At 39.1% G+C, this 21,035-nt stretch overlaps 1 long non-coding RNA gene across 1 annotated transcript in view; it reads right to left on the reverse strand.

Annotated features, from left to right (window-relative positions):
- Positions 1-21,035, reverse strand: part of LOC141371944 (uncharacterized) — a 150,226-nt gene that overhangs the window by 14,854 nt on the left and 114,337 nt on the right. Inside the window, exons 3-4 of the long non-coding RNA XR_012377303.1 lie at positions 2,744-2,803; positions 1,795-1,837 (exon numbers count right to left, since the gene is read on the reverse strand). This is a non-coding gene — a long non-coding RNA (uncharacterized lncRNA). The remainder of the gene's footprint in view (positions 1-1,794; positions 1,838-2,743; positions 2,804-21,035) is intronic.

Genomic DNA, 21,035 nt, shown 5'->3' on the forward strand with positions numbered 1-21,035 from the left:
TACCCTTCAAAGTACCCAGCACAATGCTTACGTAAACTAAAAGAAGTGATCATGGGCTATATGAAGAGTAGAGGCCTAAAAGAAACAGGCAGCCCCAGGATGAGGCCTTTTGTTCAATCTTAGAGGCCAGAGGAAGTATCTGTAGTAAAAGGAAAAGTAAATCATCTACTAAGAAACATTCGTTCATTCACTCATTCACCAATGACCTAATGAGCATGTGTAATGAGCCAAAGTCTCCCAATGCCAAAAAAAAAAAAAAAGATGATTTTATTCCCACAGCAGTAAAAATACCTGGCCTTTGAAGGTATTCATAAGCCACTTTTCCTTTGCTTTATTTTACATGGATTCTCAGGAATAAAACTAGTGATTGCAACAGAAATGCAGTTGTAGAGCTTGGTATAAATGAGGCAGAAAATTCTTTGCTCTGAGGAGTTGCTGACAGAGGGAGTAAGCAACTTAGTAACTTTACCAATGGCACTGTGCAACATGGTCTAGAGTGTGAGGCAGAAGCAGGTAAGGTGGTTAAACACAGAGCCATGAAGAGCTAGGATGTTTCAAGAGGTGGGTTTAGACCAGGCTGGGATGGGCACCAGCACCACATATTCTCAAGTCTTCTCCAACTCCTCACATGGAGGATACATAGTTAGCATGAACCACATTGGGTATAATCTGAAATTTATGGCAAATATTTACATCTAAATTTCCTGTTAGTAAAGTGTATGTAGGTCATTTCATAATGAGGGCTTAATTCTCCATGTGGCCCTTTGCTACTCTCCTAAATTTCCAAATTTAAAAGATATATATATTGTTAAGATAGAACACCAGCCTTGGGTGGACACAACCACTATTTCGGTAACTGCTTTGATGCCCTGACTGCTACAAGGTACAAAAGACTTGAAAAGTTAGAACAGAGATCTGTTTTGACCTACTACATAATCATCCATCCTCACACACTAGGAATACCCAATAAATAACTGGTTGATTAGAATGTCAAGTCTGTTACTTGACTGAATCAACAAGTTATTGAACTGAAATTTCAATTATGTACTCCAGGTAAAAAGAGCTTCAGGTAGCACTCAGAAACTCCTACACTGGAGCAGGGAACAGCCTTGAAGCTAAGTCTCCAGCAAGCTTAATATTTTCTGCTATTTACCCTGGAGTTCAGTCAAACGCACTGTCTCTGTGCAGAAGGCATTGTGATCACCGATGTGATTAATATGCTCCTTTTGTTGTGGCAAAAGCTGCCTAAAGCCAGTTTTCAATGAGCTCTGTAAATGTCTTTTTTATGCCCTCCACTGAGCATATGCCTACGAAGTTTAGGTAAACAATGGGTATTTGAAGGTGTACATTATATTGGCAAATACATTTCTCCCACTTTTGAATTAGTCTCTCTATGACAAGGCAAAATCAAATCCTGCCTGACTGTTCATTGCCAGTCTCGTTGAATTCATCATGACTCCTTTACACAAACAGTGATTAGGTGACACATTTACTTCACTTTAGCACCTAAACAATGATAGCAAAGCAAAGCAGAGGACTTAAGGGATTTTTGCTACACACACACACAAACTGTTCCCTGCCATCGATTGTGAGTCAAAAAGGCAGAGAATGCCTCATAATTTGCCATCCATATGCACACACAGGAGACACATGCAGTTTCTCAAAGTGGCCACCCAGTGCTCCAGTTTACGGATGGCTGGCCCTCTCCAAACTGGGTAAGTGGGTGTAAGATATTATATCTTGGGCTCTCGGTTCACTCCGTCAAAAGAGAAAAAAGAAAAAAAAAAAGCTAACCTGTAGCAAATCGTCCTTGGAAATCAATGCTTGGATGAGCCCTCTGGAAGTGTGAAACAAGATAAGAAGCAAGATTAGCATTCACTCTAGTAAACAGCATTGCGGTCCACTCTACAGATTTTAAGATAAACTGCCAGTTTCTAGGGCTATGAAGGCATTTTACCAGAGTAACAAAGTCCAGGCATAACACACATGAAAAGCCAGGTATTTTTCTGACCTCTTGAGAGCCCTTTGGGGACTCCGATATATACTTTTTCTATTTTGTAAGCTCACAGCCCTAGACCAGCTTCATAAGGGGCTTAAAAAAGAAATGCCAATTTCACTTGTTATGTTTTTTCTGCCCATTGATTTATTGCTTAAATTTAATTTTTTCTTATAGAAATACCAAGGATGGCATCATTTTATAGTAAAAGAAGCCATTTATTCAAATCTTGTTCCTAGAAACTCACACACACTGAGTGTGTATGTGTGTCTGTATGTACATTCACACATATGTGCATACTTATATGTATATACGTGTATGTAGGTTTACACACACATTTCCACATATACATTCTTTACACAGAAAGATTCACAGCTACTTACAGCTAATTTCTTCGTGACTTGGCATTTTGTGAAAAATCACAAACCTAGCAGATGACGGTGCCTCATTTTCACCTATGATGAGACTAATGTATTTACACTGTAACGTAGCCACTTTTATTTTTTAAAACCAAATAAACTAAAATGAGTGATCTTGTTCTCCGATCAAGAATATTGGCTGCATAAACCAAAAATACAGAAAGATACAGAAGAAAATACAGATGTAATATTCTCAAAATATAAAAGTGACAAGTTACTTAAATAATTGCCTCATATATTCAAAGGGTGCAGGAACCGTGTTTGTTTTGCTTACAGAATACTGAATCATATGCTTTTTCCATGTTAAAAAAATGGATTGATTCCTTACCACCAAGTCCCTGATCCATTTTAGTAGATTCTCCTTCTGCAAAATGGCCCCTCGGTGACTCTGAGGATGAAAATAGAGATGAGAGAATGAAAATTTACCATATGTTAGAACATGTATACAGTGGAGGTTGCCTTGGATTGAATGCTATCAACATGGGGATTCTTCAGCTTAACTGTGTCATTTCATCCACACCTAGAGCCCTCAGCGATGCTTTCTGTCCTGTTTTCTTTCTATGAGAGGAGCCCTTCAAATACAGATGTGTGCGAAAGCGCAGTGCCTCTTACCAAGACTCAAATAATTTACCACTATTAAGGTTTGGTGCATTTTAATGATTCGCTAATACCACTTTCCATGCTTTTAATTTAATTTGTATTTTTAGCAAAGTAGTATCTGTGCATGATTTACATAAATAAGACTGCAAAACAGCTGTCTCCTTACCCACTCACCTTTGATTTGTGTTTTCTAGAGGCAACCACTTTCACCACTGGCTCCTGAAATCTACCTCCATATTGCTACATAGTATCCTTACTGCCTTTTTTGTTGTTGTTGTTGCTTTCGGTATTATTTATTATATTATTTTATATAAATTATTATATTATATTCTATTATATTCTATTATTACTCAACTTCCTACTGCGGGAGATAAGGATTTCAGTGTCCTTACATATCCACCCCTAAGACACACCTATACCTTTCCTACACCACCTTTTCATTACAAATATGCCACAATTTTAAACAATACCCATAGCTAGTAACTTTCCTGTTTAACATTTTATTTTCTCTAGCATTAATAATCGTCCTGGGTTTTGTTTTGTTCTGGTTTTGTTTTCGTAAATATCTAGTGTTAATACATCCCCAGAGTGTGAAACATCTTTCAACAATCTAATACAAGGCCAGAGTATTTTTTTCTGTAAAAGGCCAGACAGTAAACAGTTTTGGCTTTGTGGGCTATATGGTCCATGTTGGAACTACTTGACTCTAACACTGCAGCATGAGTATGAGAAAGGAAACTTTATTTACAAAAACAAGCAAGAGGCAGGATTTGGCCCCGGACATAGTTTGCTGACCTTGTTCTTACATCAGGGGATCTATGAGTTTTTTGTTTTCCCAAAGATATTCCTTCTAGACGTTTTGATCTTCTTGCTTCAACCTGGACTTGATTCTTTCTACACCTGTTGCACAGCCATCATCCTGACATTTCCCTATACTTCTCTCCTAGGTTGAATTCTTCCTTTCCTGGATCCTATGTTTTTCTTGCTTTATATCATCCTTTCAATAGCTTGCTAGAAAAAGGGCATGGAAGGTAAATTTTCTGATTGCATTGGTTCCTCAAATGCCTTTATTCTATCCACACACATCTTTGATATCTTTACTGGGTTTAGAATTCCATATTAGAAATAATTTTCCTCTCAGAATTTTTAACCATATCGTTATCTTGAAGTTGTTAATTATCATTGAGAGATATGACTTTATTCTGATCCCTGGTCTTTTCTGTGTGACTTATTTTATTCTTGCTGGCAAACTTTAGGATTTTTCTCTTTTTCTTCAATACTCAGAAATTCTATGATAACGCATTTTGATGTTGCTGTTGTTTTCATCAATGTATTAGAGACTCAATAGATCCTTTCAATATAGAAATGTGTATCATTTGTGGGAATATATTTGGAATTTTTTTTTGGTGAATTATGCCCAAAATTATTTTCCTTTCTGAAATTCCTTCCAGTCAGGACATCCATAATTCATCTTCTCTTTTCTCTTCCTCTTTCCCAGCTGAGCATCTTGCTTCTATTTTTTTTTCTTTATTTCAATATTTATTTAATATGAAACATGAAGTTTTATAATAAAATTGATGTAACAAAACAAACAAAACAAGCCCCAAACATTTTCAATGGTGTCTCTCCAGAACAGAGATAGGCATTTTCCTACTCCTTTTCCCTACCACCTGGCACAATGCCTGGCACATAGTGAATGTTCAGTGTATGACTTGGTTCTATTTTTGAAGACAGTTTTATAACTTTATCTTTCAACCAGCATGTAAGTTATAACAGATGATGAAGTAATAAATGCAAATATACAAAGAATCACAATTAGAGGATGTGGAAGTTCTTTGATGGCAAAGGATCTGGGAGCTTACGGAGCCGATTTGCACGAAGCAGGCAGTAACCCTATATGGTTCTGAACTGAGGTATGCTTCCTGGATCCTTCCTAGGGCCTCCCTAGAGGGGTATAGCCTTGGATAACACCTATTGTATAAACAAGGATTCCAATAAAAAGCATCCCTGATGTTTATAGATGACATACCATATTAGACATTTTTTATTAAAATTTTTTTCTTTGCCTTGTGTTTTTTCTTAGTTCCTTTGTTTTATTTATTTGTTTTGGTCTCTTCCATTTCAGATAGTTTCCTTAAATGTTTGATGCTCCTTAGTTGTTGTTTATATTTATGAATGATACACAAAAAACTGATTAGAATGAGACAGCCATTAGTTTGACATTTTTTTTAAATACAATTCATTTACCAGCTATGCAAGCCTAGACAAAAATGTAAACTTTGGTGAGCTATACTTTTCTCATGTATAACCTGGGGATATCGAGTCTTTCTCTTGTATGGCAGTTTTGAATACGTAATGAGATCACATGTGCTGAATGCCTATCAAAAGCCAGACCCTTAAAATTTGTAATGGGCTCTTCAAATTAGCAATACCTTCTCTGCTAATTAGCATCCGAAAGGATGGTTATAATATTATCAGTACAATGTACCAAGCAGACATTAGGCCTAAGAATCAGATAAACTGGAAGATGCTTCCCAAGCAACTTTATTATTTCATTTATTTATAAATTAAAAAATATTTGTTGAGCACCATCTCTGCCTTTTACTAGCTGAATGAGCTCAGGTAAATTACTAAATGTCCCTCATTATCTCTTAGTCTACTCATCTATAAAATCAAAATAAGACTATCTACATAGCAAGGTGGTTGTGAAATGGAATGAAACACAAAACTTGCAGCAGATTGTCATTGAAGAATATATAATGTTAAATGATTAGTTTAAGAAATGAATTAGTAAGTGGTCACATAGCATGTTTTTTTTTTTAAGCTTGGTTTTCTTGGAGTCTGAACTAGAATAATATTAAAATATCTATAAATACCTTTTCCTCTAAATGTGTTTGTATTGAAGACAAAATATGGTATCTGTTCAGTGTATTTGCCTAACATTATGCAGGTTCTGTGGGCCCTTCAAATTTACATCTTCTATGATTCTGGGAGATACAAATTCATCAATCTTTAGGTCATACCCACCAAAGTAAGAAGCTATAGGAAAGGTATTTATAAAAGCAGTACGTCAAGAAAGAGAAGTCTCAGTAGCTTGAATTCTGCTTATGAAAGCTGGCTTATTTAGCAAGAGTATTTCCCACTTTCAGCTTTTTCCTTATGATGTGATTTATACTGAAAAAAAAATGACTCCTGAGGTCTCTGACCTATTTTAAGACTGTCTTATCTCAGGAGGCATTCCTTTAGTGACTCTAAGTATAAAGCTGAGAGATGGGCATTGAAGGTATGCCATATGGTGCAACATATGTACAGTTGATATACACGCCTTGAATGGGTAGCAACATAAAGACACACTTTATATACAGTGTATCACCACACATAAACCTTTCAAAAGAAGTCCAGAATATGTGTGTGCATGCATATAATTATAGGAATACATATGCATAAATGTGCATATATATGCATATGTACATTCTCAGATATGTGAGTGTACAACAAAGAATATTTTTCATGGGGGAGCTTAAAATGTTCGGAGATGCCAGGGCACCCGGGTGGCTCAGTCGGCTAAGCGTCTGCCTTCGGGTCAGGTCATGATCCCTGAGTCCTGGGATGGAGCCTCGCATCGGGCTCCCTGCTCAGCGGGAAGCCTGCTTCTCCCTCTGCCTCTGTCATTCCCCTGCTTGTGTTCTCTCTTGCTCTCTCTCTCTGACAAATAAATAAACAAAATCTTTAAAAAAGAATATTGGGAGATGCCAGCCTTGACAATTTTATAAGCTTAATTTTGAACTGATTCATTTATTTATTCAAAAAATACTTATTGAATACCTATTATGTGCCAATATTGAACATACTATTGAATGGCATCATACACACTGCAAAGAAAATGATGTTTTGTAACAAAGAGAATTTGTCACCTTCTGAAGATTTTTTAGGAAGAAATGGCTGGCTGAACAACATTTTCCATATTCTCAGTAAGTCTTCCTTGGCAAATAGTCCCATGGTTAAGGATTTTTAACCAGGAAAAAATGTATTTATTTTGTTTATAAATTTGTATGTAAATGTAAAAAGATGAAAAAGCTCCTACTAATTCAGTTATTACTTTGAGCCATAACTTTCCAAAGACTTGCTAACACAAAGGTACTCAATTAAGCTTTAAAGAATTAAACAGTCACACACACACACACACACACACACACACACACACACACACACACAGACACACACACCAAAATAACTAGAGATGATCAAATTAAAGAGGGAACACTGCTCTTAGAAGAATTGAAAGGATCTGTGGAGTGTCCTCAACACCTTCAGAACCCACCTGGTCCATCTTGGAGATAACAGGACCTTGCACCCAACTACCTAGCTCTGTTTTCCCTCTTACTTATGTTTCCCTTTTCATCTACATAGCACTTCCTTCTCCCAGCCCTTCCCCGATTTCTTTTCTTTAGGTCTTTTCCTTGTTGTTAACTCCTCTATTTTCTTTTACTAAATATCCATTTTCTGTGACATATCTAAAAAAAACTCTCAATATAAAGGCCGCCCATAATACAACCAAAAAATGCATGAAATCTTGGAAAATGGCAGCAGAAGGAAGATGTCAATATGAAGGCAACAAATGCAGAGTTTGAAAAAGAGCCAGCTAATTCAAACACTTTTAGAAGTCCACATGTCACCCTAATAGTTATATCTGCTGAAAATATTTCCACTACTCACAGGTCATTGCAATGGGGCACCTATAAAACTCTCAAGGGTGGATCTAGTAGTTTCCTTTGGCAAGATGTACTCTTCCTCTTAAACATACGAAAACATATGTATGCATGATAGAATAGCAAATTAGAAGATATTTTTCTTTCTTTTTGCTTTTTTTAAAAAATTTCATTATGTTAGTCACCATACGATACATCGTTAGTTTTTGATGTGGTGATCCACAATCCATTGTTTTCGTATAACACCCAGTGCTCCATGCAGTATGTGCCCTCCTTAATACCCATCACCAGGCTAACCCATCCCCCCTCCCCCCTCCCCTTTAAAACACTGTTTGTTTCTGAGTCCATAGTCTCTCATGGTTCATCTCTCCCTCCGATCCCCCCCCCATTTTTTCCTTCCTTCTCCTAATGTCCTCCATGCTGTTCCTTATGTTCCACACAAATAAGTGAAACTATATGATAATTGACTTCCTCTGCTTGACTTATTTCACTTAGCATCATCTCCTCCAGTCCCATCCATGTTGATGTAAAAGTTGGGTATTCATCTTTTCTGATGGCTGAGTAATAGTCCATTGTATATATGGACCACATCTTCTTTATCCATTCATCTGTTGAAGGGCATCTCAGCTCTTTCCACAGTTTGGCAATTGTGGACATCACTGCTATGAACATTGGGGTGCATATGGCCCTTCTTTTCACTACATCTGTGTCTTTGGGGTAAATACCCAGTAGTGCAATTGCTGGGTCATAGGGTAGCTCTATTTGTAAATTTTTGTGGAACCTCCACACTGTTTTCCAAAGTGGCTGTACAACTTGCTTTCCTACCAACAGTGTAAGAGGGTTCCCCTTTCTCCACAACCTCTCCAACATTTGTTGTTTCTTTCCCTGTCCATTTTTGGCATTCTAACTGGTGTAAGGTGGTATCTCAGTGTGGTTTTGATTTGAATTTCCCTGACGGCTAATGATGATGAACATTTTTTCATGTGTCTGTTAGCCATTTGTATGTCTTCTTCAGAGAAGTGTCTTTTCATATCTTCCGCCCACTTTTTGACTTGATTATTTGTTTTTTTTAAAGATTTATTTATTCATGAGAGACAGAGAGAGAGAGAGAGGCAGAGGGAGAAGCAGGCTCCCAAGGAGCAGGGACCCTGATGTGGGACTCAATCCCAGGACCCTGGGATCATGACCTGAGCTGAAGGCAGACGCTTAACCATCTGAGCCACCCAGGCGCCCTTGATTATTTATTTTTTTGGGTGTTGAGTTTGAGAAGTTCTTTATAAATCTTGGATACCAGCCCTTTATCTGTAGTGTCATTTGCAAATATCTTCTCCCATTCTGTGGGTTGCCTTTGTTTTGTTGACTGTTTCCTTTGCTGTGCAGAAGCTTTTGATCTTGATGAAGTCCCAAAAGTTCATTTTTGCTTTTGTTTCACTAGCTTTTGGAGATGTACCTTGAAACAAGTTGCTATGGGCGATGTCAAAGAGGTTATTGCTTATGTTCTCCTCTAGGATTTTGATGGATTCCTGTCTCACATTGAGGTCTTTCATCCACTTTGAGTTTATCTTTGTGAATGGTGTTAGAGAATGGTCGAGTTTCATTCTTCTGATGTGGCTGTCCAATTTTCCCAGCACCATTTATTGAAGAGACTGTCTTTTTTCCATTGCATGTTTTTTCCTGCTTTGTCAAAGATTATTTGACATAGAGTTGAGGGTCCATATCTGGGCTCTCTATTCTGTTCCATTGGTCTATATGTCTGTTTTTGTGCCAGTACCATGCTGTCTTGGTGATCACTGCTTTGTAATATAGCTTGAAATCGGGCAACGTGATGCCCCCAGCTTTGTTTTTCCTTTTCAACATTTCCTTGGTGATTCAGGGTCTTTTCTGATTCCATACAAATTTTAGGACTGTTTGTTCCAGCACTTTGAAAAATGTCATTGGAATTTTGATTGGGATGGCATTGAAGGTATAGATTGCTCTGGGTAGCATAGACATTTTAACGATGTTTATTCTTCCGATCCATGAGTATGGAATATTTTTCCATCTTTTTGTGTCTTCAATTTCCTTCATGAGTGTTCTGTAGTTCCTAGAGCATAGATCTTTTACCTCTTTGGTTAGGTTTATTCCGAGGTATCTTATGGTTTTTGGTGCTATTGTAAATGGAATCGTTTCTCTAATTTCTCTTTCTACAGTTGCATTGTTAGTGTATAAGAAAGCAACTGATTTCTGTGCATTGATTTTGTATCCTGCCACATTACTGAATTGCTGTATGAGTTCTAGTACTTTGGGGGTGGAGTCTTTTGGGTTTTCCACATAAAGTATCATGTCATCTGTGAAAAGAGAGAGTTTGACTTCTTCTTTGCCAATTTGAATACCTTTTATTTCTTTTTGTTGTCTGATTGCTGTTGCTAGGACTTCTAGTACTATGTTGAACAATAGTGGTGAGAGTGGGCATCCTTGATGTGTTCCTGATCTTAAGGGAAAGGCTCTCAGTTTTTCCCCACTGAGGATGATATTCGCTGTGGGTTTTTCGTAGATGGATTTTATGAACTTGAGGAATGTTCTCTATATCCCTATACTCTGAAGAGTTTTAATCGGGAAAGGATGCTGTATTTTGTCAAATGCTTTTTCTGCATCAATTGAGAGGACCATGTGGTTCTTGTCCCTCCTCTTATTAATGTGTTCTATCACATTGATTGATTTGCGAATGTTGAACCACGCTTGCATCCCAGGGATAAATCCCACTTGGTCATGGTGGATGATCCTTTTAATGTATTGTTGGATCCTATTAACTAGGATTTTGTTGAGGATTTTGGAATCCATATTCATCAGGGATATTGGTCTGAAATTCCCCTTTTTGATGGGGTCTTTGCCTGGTTTGGGAATTAAGGTAATGCTGGCCTCATAGAATGAGTTTGGAAGTTTTCCTTCTGTTTCTATTTTTTGAAACAGTTTCAGGAGAATAGGTATTATTTCTTCTTTGAATGTTTCGTAGAATTCCCCAGGGAATCCATCAGGCCCTGGTCTCCTGTTTTTTGGGAGGTTTTTGATCACTGCTTCAATCTCGTTACTGGTTATTGGCCTATTCAGGTTGTCAATTTCTTCCTGTTTCAGTCTTGGCCCCTTATAGGTTTCCAGGAAGGCCTCCATTTCATCCAGATTGCTCAGTTTATTGGCATATAGCTGTCGATAATAATTTCTAAAAATTGTTTCTATTTCTTTTGTGTTAGTTGTGATCTCTCCTCTTTCATTCATAATTTTATTAATTTGGGTCCTTTCTCTTTTCTTTTGAAGAAGTCTGGCCAGTGGTTTATCGATCTTATTAATTCTTTCAAAGAACCAACTTCTAGTTTCGTTGATCTGATCTACTGTGTTTCTGGTTTCTAATTCATTGATCTCTGCTTTAATTTTAATTATTTCTCTTCTAATGTGTGGCTTAGGCATCGTTTGTTGCTTTTTCTCTAGTTCTTTAAGGTGTAAAGTTAGTTGGTGAATTCGGGATTTTTCTATTTTTTTGAGTGAGGCTTGGATGGCTATGTATTTCCCCCTTAGGACTGCCTTTGCAGTGTCCCATAGGTTTTGGACCAATGTGTTTTTGTTCTCATTGATTTCCATGAATTGTTTAAGTTCTTCTTTGATTTCCTGGTTGACCCAAACATTGTTGAGCAGAGTGGTCTTTAGCTTCCAAGTGTTTGAATTTCTGCCAAATTCTGTCTTGTGATTGAGTTCCAGTTTTAAAGGATTGTGGTCTGAGAATATGCAGGGAATCATGTCAATCTTTTCGTATCGGTTGAGACCTGATTTGTGACCCAGTATGTAGTCTATTCTGGAGAAAGTTCCATGTGTGCTCGAGAAGAATGAGTATTCTGTTGTTTTAGGGAGGAATGTTCTGTAAATATCTATGAGGTCCATCTGATCCAGTGTATCATTCAAAGCTCTTGTTTCCTTGTTGATTTTCTGCTTAGATGATCTGTCCATTGCTGGGAGTGGAGTATTGATGTCTCCTACAATTAACGTATTGTTATCAATATGACTCTTTATTTTGATTAACAGTTGGCTTATGTAGATGGCTGCTCCCATGTTGGGGGCATAGATATTTACAATTGTTAGATCTTTTTGTTGGATAGACCCTTTAAGAATGATATAGTGTCCTTCTGTGTCTCTAATTACAGACTTTAGTTTAAAATCTAATTTGTCTGATAGAAGAATTGCTACCCCAGCTTTCTTTTGAGGTCCGCTGGCATGGAAGATGGATCTCCATCCCTTCACTTTCAGTCTGGATGTATCTTTCAGTTCAAAATGAGTCTCTTGTGGCAGCATATGGATGGGTCCTGTCTTTTTATCCAATCTGCAACCCTGTGCCGTTTTATGGGAGCATTTAGGCCATTCACGTTGAGAGTGATTACTGAAAGATATGAATTAATTGTCATCATGTTGCCTGTGAAGACATTGTTTTTATAGATTGTCCTGTAAATTTCTGTTGTATATCACTCTTGGGGTCTTTCTCCTTTTATAGAACCCCCCATAATATTTCTTGCAGGGCCAGCTTAGTGGTCACATATTCTTTCTGTTTCTGCCGGTCATGGAAGCTCTGCATCTCTCCATCCATTCTAAATGAAAGCCTTGCCGGATAAAGTATTCTTGGCTGCATGTTCTTCTCGTTTAGTACCCTGAATATGTCTTGCCAGGCATTTCTGGCTTGCCAGGTCTCTGTGGATAGGTCTGATGTTATTCTGATGTTCCTCCCTCTGTATGTAAGGAATCTCTTCCCCCTAACTGCCCTTAAGATGGTTTCCTTGGTTCTAAGATTTGCAAGTTTTACCATTACATGGTGGGGTGTTGGCCTGTTTTCCTTGATCTTGGGAGAGGGCCTCTCTGCCTCTAGGATGCAAATGTTTGTTTCATTCCCCAGATTAGGGAAGTTCTCAGCTACGATTTGCTCAAATACATCTTCTAGTCCTCTCTCTGTCTCCACTCCCTCTGGGATTCCAATTATTCTGACATTGGAACGTTTCATGGTGTCACTTATTTCTCTGATTCTATTTTAATGGATTCTGAGTTGTTTTTCCCTGGCCTACTCTTTTCCCTTTTTATCTATTATATTGTCTTCCAGGTCGCTTATTCATTCTTCTGCTTCAGTTACCCTAGCTGTTAGATTATCTAGATTGGATTGGATCTCATTGATAGCATTTTTAAGTTCTGCCAATTCAGCTTTCATTTCTGCCCTTAGAGACTCTGTTGCCATTAATTGATTTCTCCATTCTAGCCACCGTCTTCACAATTGCTAGCCTGAATTCCATCTCCAACATCTTGGTTATATCTGCATCCATTTGTAAATCTGCAGCATAAGTCGTAATCTCTGAGTGTTTTCTATTTTGCGGGCTCCTCCTCCTAGTCATTCTGTTGATGGGTGTTTGAGGGAATGTATAGAGTCCAAATTGTTGACCAGACCCCAAGCAAGATGCACCTGTTTTCTTGGGACCTTAGGGTTGCTGGCCTCTTGTTTTCCCAGCCTGTCTTCTGTGGGAGGGGTCTGCGCGCTGTTACTCAGACAACCCTGTTTGGGCGGAGTTGCCCTGCCCTCTGTGGCGGGGGATGGGCTCAGCGGGAATCAGTTTTGGGGGCTTTTGTTCTCTGGCGGCTTTCCCTGGTGGCTTTCCACGTATCTTCCATGAGTCAGAGCAGAAGAGACCATTTCCAACCCTCTGCCTCAGAGGAGAGACCGCAGTCTGTTCTTCAGTGAGCTCTCCAGGCCACACCATCTCTGTTTTCTGTCTGTGCTGCTATAAACTGCAGCGGCCTGGGTTGTGTGTCCCTCTGCAGCACTCCCAGTCCTGCCTCCAGGTTGGGGCACATCTGTGCCCTTTGTGCTTCTAAAACCGCCAGCCACCCCCAGATCGGTCACACGTGTGACCCCGCCGCTTCGGGTTTCCACCCCAGGGGCTGCCCTAAAGTCCTTTCCCTGCCGCTACCGGTCTGCGAGTCTGTGCCCGGTCCCCAGCGTGCAAGGCTGTCACTCACCGACCGTGTAGGATCCCCATGGCCAGGCACCCTCCCACTGCCATTTATCCTCCAATATCTGCCCATGGAATCACGGCTCCCCGCTTCGTACCTCGAAACCAACCGCCTGCAATATTCTGTTTGTAGAGATCCAGATCTTACATCTCAGGCTGGTTTCGTGGGTGCTCAGAGTGGTCTGGTAGATATCAAGCGCAATTCTGGGGACCCATTGAAATAGGGTCCCCTACTCTTCCACCATCTTTCCTTGACCTCGAGAAGATATTTCTCTTAAGAAATAAAAAGTCAACTATAAAGACAAAAAAAGTAGTACACATTACACATTATAAATAACAAATAATTTTACTATAGCAATATATTTTAACACAGCAATATTTCTACACCAAAGAAAAACTTCGAAGTCCATTAGATTTTCCAAAAGTGAAGTCAATCTTCCCCTCCTGCTATCTTCTTCTTTTTTTAAATCAGAGGGGGAGACGAACCATGAGAGACTATGGACTCTGAAAAACAAACTGAAGGTTCTAGAGGGGAGGGGGGTGGGGGGATGGGTTAGCCTGGTGATGGGTATTAAAGAGGGCACGTACTGCATGGAGCACTGGGTGTTATATGCAAAGAATGAATCATGGAACACTACATCAAAAACTAATGATGTAATATATGGCGATTAACATAACAATAAAAAAATTAAAAAAAAGCTATAATAAAAAAACTAATGATGTATGGTGATTAACATAACATAATAAAAAAAAATGAAGTCCAATTACTTTTTTTATTGATATGTTAATCACCATATATTACATCATTAGTTTTTGGTGCAGTATTCCATGATTCATTGTTTGTTCATAACACCCAGTGTTCCATGCAGAACGTGCCCTCCTCAATACCCATCACCAGGCTAACCCATCCCCCTAACCCCCTCCCCTCTAGAACCCTCAGTTTGTTTTTCAGAGTCCATCATCTCTCATGGTTCGTCTCCCCCTCTGACATACTCCCCTTTTCTTCCTCTCCTGTTATCTACTTCTTTTTCTTTTTTCTTAAAATATGTTGCGTTATTTGTTTCAGAAGTACAGATCTGTGATTCAACAGTCTTGCGCAATTCACAGCGCTCACCGTAGCACATACCCTCCCCAATGTCTATCACCCAGCCACCCCATCCCTCCCACCCCCAACCACTCCAGTAACACTCAGTTTGTTTCCTGAGATTAAGAATTCTTCATAGCAGTGAGGTCATGTGATACATGTCTTTCTCTGATTGACTTATTTCACTCAGCATAACACCCTCCAGTTCCATCCACGTCGTTGCAAATGGCAAGATCTCATTCCTTTTGATGGCTGCATAATATTCCATTGTGTATATATACCACTTCTTCTTTATCCATTCATCTGTCGATGGGCATCTTGGCTCTTTCCACAGTTTGGCTATGGTGGACATTGCTGCTATAAACATTGGGGTACACGTACCCCTTCGGGTCCCTACATTTGTATCTTTGTGGTAAATACCCAGGAGTGCAATTGCTGGATCGAACGGTAGCTCTAATTTCAACTGTTTGAGGAACCTCCATACTGTTTTCCAGAGTGGTTGCACCAGCTTGCATTCCCACCAACAGTGTAGGAGGGTTCCCCTTTCTCCACATCCCCGCCAACATCTGTCGTTCCCTGACTTGTTAATTTTAGCCATTCTGACGGGTGTGAGGTGCTATCTCATTGAGGTTTTGATTTGGATTTCCCTGATGCCGAGTGATGTTGAGCACTTTTTCATGTGCCTGTTGGCCATCTGGATGTCTTCTTTGGAGAAATGTCTGTTCATGTCTTCTGCACATTTCTTGATTGGATTATTTGTTCTTTGGGTGTTGAGTTGGATAAGTTCTTTATAGATTTTGGATACTAGCCCTTTATCTGATATGTCATTTGCAAATATTTTCTTCCATTCTGTCGGTTGTCTTTTGGTTTTGTGGACTGTTTCTTTTGCTGTGCAAAAGCTTTTTATCTTGATGAAATCCCAATAGTTCATTTTTACCCTGGCTTCCCGTGCCTTTGGCGATGTTTCTAGGAAGAAGTTGCTGCGGCTAAGGTCGAAAAGGTTGCTACCTGTGTTCTCCTTTAGGATTTTGATGGACTCCTGTCTCACGTTTAGCTCTTTCAACCATTTGGAGTCTATTTTTGTGTGTGGTGTAAGGAAATGGTCCAGTTTCATTCTTCTGCATATGGCTGTCCAATTTTCCCAACACCATTTGTTGAAGAGACTGTCTTTTTTCCATTGGACATTCTTTCCTGCTTTGTCAAAATAAGTTGACCATAGAGTTGAGGGTCCATTTCTGGGCTCTCGATTCTGTTCCATTGATCTATGTGTCTGTTTTTGTGCCAGTACCATACTGTCTTGATGATGACAGCTTTGTAATAGAGCTGGAAGTCCGGAATTGTGATGCCGCCAGCTTTGCTTTTCTTTTTCAGTATTCCTCTGGCTATTCGGGGTCTCTTCTGGTTCCATACAAATTTTAGGATTATTTGTTCCATTTCTTTGAAAAAAGTGGATGGTATTTTGATGGGGATTGCATTGAATGTGTAGATGGCTCTAGGTAGCATTGACATCTTCACAATGTTGATTCTCCCAATCCATGAGCATGGAACGTTTTTCCATTTCTTTGTGTCTTCTTCAATTTCTTTCATGAGTATTTTATAGTTTTCTGAGTACAGATCCTTTGCCTCTTTGGTTAGATTTATTCCTAGGTATCTAATGGTTTTGGGTGCAATTGTAAATGGGATAGACTCCTTGATTTGTCTCTCTTCTGTCTTGTTGTTGGTGTATAGGAATGCCACAGATTTCTGTGCATTGATTTTATAGCCTGCTACTTTACTGAATTCCTGTATGAGTTCTAGCAGTTTTGGGGTGGAGTCTTTTGGGTTTTCCACATACAGTATCATATCATCTGCAAAGAGTGGGAGTTTGACTTCCTCTTTGCCGATTTGGATGCCTTTGATTTCTTTTGGTTGTCTGATTGCTGTGGCTAGGACTTCTAATACTATGTTGAATAGCAGTGGTGAGAGGGGACATCCCTGCCGCGTTCCTGACCTTAGGGGAAAAGCTCTCAGCCTTTCCCCATTGAGAATGATATTCGCTGTAGGTTTTTCATAGATGGCTTTTATGATATTGAGGTATGTACCCTCTATCCCTATACTCTGAAGAGTTTTGATCAAGAAAGGATGTTGTACTTTGTCAAATGCTTTTTCTGCATCTATTGAGAGGACCATATGATTCTTGTTCTTTCTTTTGTTAATGTATTGTATCACGTTGATTGATTTGCGGATGTTGAACCAGCCTCGCAGCCCAGGAATAAATCCCACTTGGTCATGGTGAATAATCCTTTTAATGTACTGTTGGATCCTATTGGCTAGTATTTTGGTGAGAATTTTTGCATCCATGTTCATCAAGGATATTGGTCTGTAATTCTCTTTTTTGATGGGGTCTTTGTCTGGTTTTGGGATCAAGGTAATGCTGGCCTCATAAAATGAGTTTGGAAGTTTTCCTTCCATTTCTATTTTTTGGAACAGTTTCAGGAGAATAGGTATTAATTCTTCTTGAAATGTCTGATAGAATTCCCCTGGGAAGCCATCTGGCCCTGGGCTTTTGTTTCTTGGGAGATTTTTGATGACTGCTTCAATTTCCTTAGTGGTTATAGGTCTGTTCAGGTTTTCTATTTCTTCCTGGTTCAATTTTGGTAGTTGATACATCTCTAGGAATGCACCCATTTCTTCCAGGTTATCTAATTTGCTGGCATAGAGTTGCTCATAATATGTTCTTATAATTGTTTGTATTTCTTTGGTGTTGGTTGTGATCTCTCCTCTTTCATTCATGATTTTGTTGATTTGGGTCATTTCTCTTTTCTTTTTGATCAGTCTGGCCAGGGGTTTATCAATCTTGTTAATTCTTTCAAAGAACCAGCTCCTAGTTTCGTTGATCTGTTCTACTGTTCTTTTGGTTTCTAGTTCATTGATTTCTGCTCTGATCTTTATGATTTCTCTTCTCCTGCTGGGTTTAGGCTTTATTTGCTGTTCTTTCTCCAGCTCCTTTAGGTGTAGGGTTAGGTTGTGTATCTGAGACCTTTCTTGTTTCTTGAGAAAGGCTTGTATTGCTATATACTTTCCTCTCAGGACTGCCTTTGCTGTATCCCAAAGATTTTGGACAGTTGTGTTTTCATTTTCATTGGTTTCCATGAATTTTTTTAATTCTTCTTTAATTTCTTGGTTGACCCATTCATTCTTTAGTAGGATGCTCTTTAGCCTCCATGTATTTGAGTTCTTTCCGACTTTCCTCTTGTGGTTGAGTTCTAGTTTCAAAGCATTGTGGTCTGAAAATATGCAGGGAATGATCCCAATCTTTTGGTAGCGATTGAGACCTGATTTGTGACCTAGGATGTGATCAATTCTGGAGAATGTTCCATGGGCACTAGAGAAGAATGTGTATTCCGTTGCTTTGGGATGGAATGTTCTGAATATGTCTGTGAAGTCCATTTGGTCCAGTGTGTCATTTAAAGTCTTTATTTCCTTGTTGATCTTTTGCTTAGATGATCTGTCCATTTCAGTCAGGGGGGTGTTAAAGTCCCCCACTATTATTGTATTGTTGTCAATGTGTTTCTTTGCTTTTGTTATTAATTGGCTTATATAATTGGCTGCTCCCATGTTCGGGGCATAGATATTTACAATTGTTAGATCTTCTGGTTGGATAGACCCTTTAAGTAGGATATAGTGTCCTTCCTCATCTCTTATTACAGTCTTTGTTTTAAAATCTAGTTTGTCTGATATAAGGATTGCCACCCCAGCTTTCTTTTGGTGTCCATTAGCATGGTAAATGGTTTTCCACCCCCTCACTTTCAATCTGGGGGTGTCTTTGGGTCTAAAATGAGTCTCTTGCAGACAGCATATTGATGGGTCTTGTTTTTTAATCCAATCTGATAGCCTGTGTCTTTTGATTGGGGCATTTAGCCCATTTACATTCAGGGTAACTATTGAAAGGTATGAATTTAGTGCCATTGTATTACGTGTATGGTGACTGTTAACTGTCTGTTGTCTGTGTTCGTTTCTGCTCTTTGCTGCTTTTAGGTTCTCTCTTTGCTTAGAGGACCCCTCTCAATATTTCTTTAGGGCTGGTTTCATGTTTGCAAATTCCTTTAGTTTTTGTTTGTTCTGGAAGCTTTTTATCTCTCCTTCTATTTTCAGTGATAGCCTAGCTGGATATAGTATTCTTGGCTGCATATTTTTCTCGTTTAGTGCTCTGAAGATATCTTGCCAGTCCTTTCTGGCCTGCCAGGTCTCTGTGGATAGGTCTGTTGCCAATCTAATGTTTCTACCATTGTAGGTTACATATCTCTTCTCCCGAGCTGCTTTCAGGATTTTCTCTTTGTCTCTGAGACTCCTAAGTTTTACTATTAGATGTCGGGGTGTTGACCTATTATTATTGATTTTGAGAGGGGTTCTCTGTGCCTTCTGGATTTTGATGCCTGTTTCCTTCCTCACATTAGGGAAGTTCTCTGCTATAATTTGCTCCAATATACCTTCTGCCCCTCTCTCTCTCTCTTCTTCTTCTGGGATCCCAATTATTCTAATGTTGTTTCGTCTTATCGTATCACTTATCTCTCGAATTCTGCCCTCGTGATCCTGTAGTTGTTTCTCTCTCTTTTTCTCAGCCTCTTTATTTTCCATCATTTGGTCTTCTATATCGCTGATTCTCTCTTCTGCCTCATTAATCCTAGCATTTAGTGCCCCCATTTTTGATTGCACCTCATCAATAGCCTTTTTGATTTCGATTTGGTTAGATTTTAGTTCTTTTATTTCTCTAGAAAGGGTTTCTCTAATAACTTCCACGCTTTTTTCAAGCCCTGCTAGTATCTTTAAAGTCATGATTCTGAACTCTAGGTCCGACATCGTACTAATGTCCGTATTGAGTAGGTCCCTGGCTGACGGTACTACCTCTTGTTCTTTTTGCTGAGGTGATTTCTTTCGTCTTGTCATTTTGTCCAGAGGAGAATAGATGAATGAGAGAACAAAATGCTAAGAGGTTTACAACGTCCCCAGCAAATATACTGTATACAAATCAGAAAAGACCTGAAACCAGGGGAAAAGAAAGGGAAAGAAAGAAAAAAGAAAGAGAAAAAGAAAAAAAGAAAAAGAAAAAGAAAGATAAAAACAAAAACAAAACAATACAAAAAAGGCAGAATATGATTAAATATGATCAGGCTAGTGCATAGATCAGTGCCACACACTAGAGTTTGGGCGTATTTTGGTCTGTTAGAAAAAAGTGCCTCCTAAAATTTTAAAGGAAGAAAGACATATATGTACAAAATAAGGGTTGATACAATGAAGGGATGGAAGATGACTGTAAAGATGAAAATTATAAAATATTTTATAAAAGGACTTGGTAAGATAAGTTGTTTGAAAAAAGAAAGAAGATTTAAGAAAAAAAAAAAAAGGAAAAAGGGAGAGAATGTGATCAGGCAGGAGACTAGAACAAAGCCATACACTAGTGATTTAGGGTATATTTTGATCTGTTAGAAGAAAGTGTACCTCAAAATTTTAAAGAGAGAACAACTTATATATATATGCCAAAAATAAGGGTAACTACTATGAAGGGATAAAATATGACTCTAAAAATGAAAAATAAAAAATGTTTTGTTTTTTTTTAAAAAAAGGATTTATAAGATGTTGGTTGAAAAAGGGAAAAAGAAAAATAAAAAAAACAGTCAACAAAAATTAACTTTGATGAAATAATGAATCATGGTAAAAAAAAAAAAAGCCATGAATCTATGTGCAGTATTCCCCTAGCGCTGGAGTTCTCCTATTCTCCTTGATCGATCAACTTGGTCTTGGCTTGCTGGCTGTTTGTGCTGATCTTCTGGGGTAGGGGCCTGTTGCTGTGGTTTCCAAATGTTTTTGCCGGAGGCGGAATTGCCCCGCCCTTGTGGGTCCGGGCTAAGGAAGCTGCTCCGGTTTGCTCTCAGGAGCTTTTGTTCCCTACAAGCTCTCGGTACAGCTTTGGAGGACCAGGGCAGAAATGGTGGCCTCCCAATCTCCACCCGGAGGAGCTGAGAACTCGGGGCCCCGCTCCTCAGTGCGCCCCCAGAGAAAAGCAGTCACTTCCGTGTCCCCGGTCTCCGGCTGCACTCCGTGCTCACCCGGCCTGTGACCGAGCGTTGCTATCTCTGGCACCCGACCCCGCACGGAGTCTCCAAACCCAGCAGATCCCTGCAGTGCGTTCCCGCACCGCTCCTCCCCGGGAAGGAAGGGGAGTCTCCCCGGATCTGC

Source organism: Callorhinus ursinus, unplaced genomic scaffold (genome assembly GCF_003265705.2).
Source record: "Callorhinus ursinus isolate GAN/ISIS: 27379988/994484 unplaced genomic scaffold, GSC_fseal_2.0 scaffold139, whole genome shotgun sequence".
NCBI classification, from domain to species: Eukaryota; Metazoa; Chordata; class Mammalia; order Carnivora; family Otariidae; genus Callorhinus; species Callorhinus ursinus.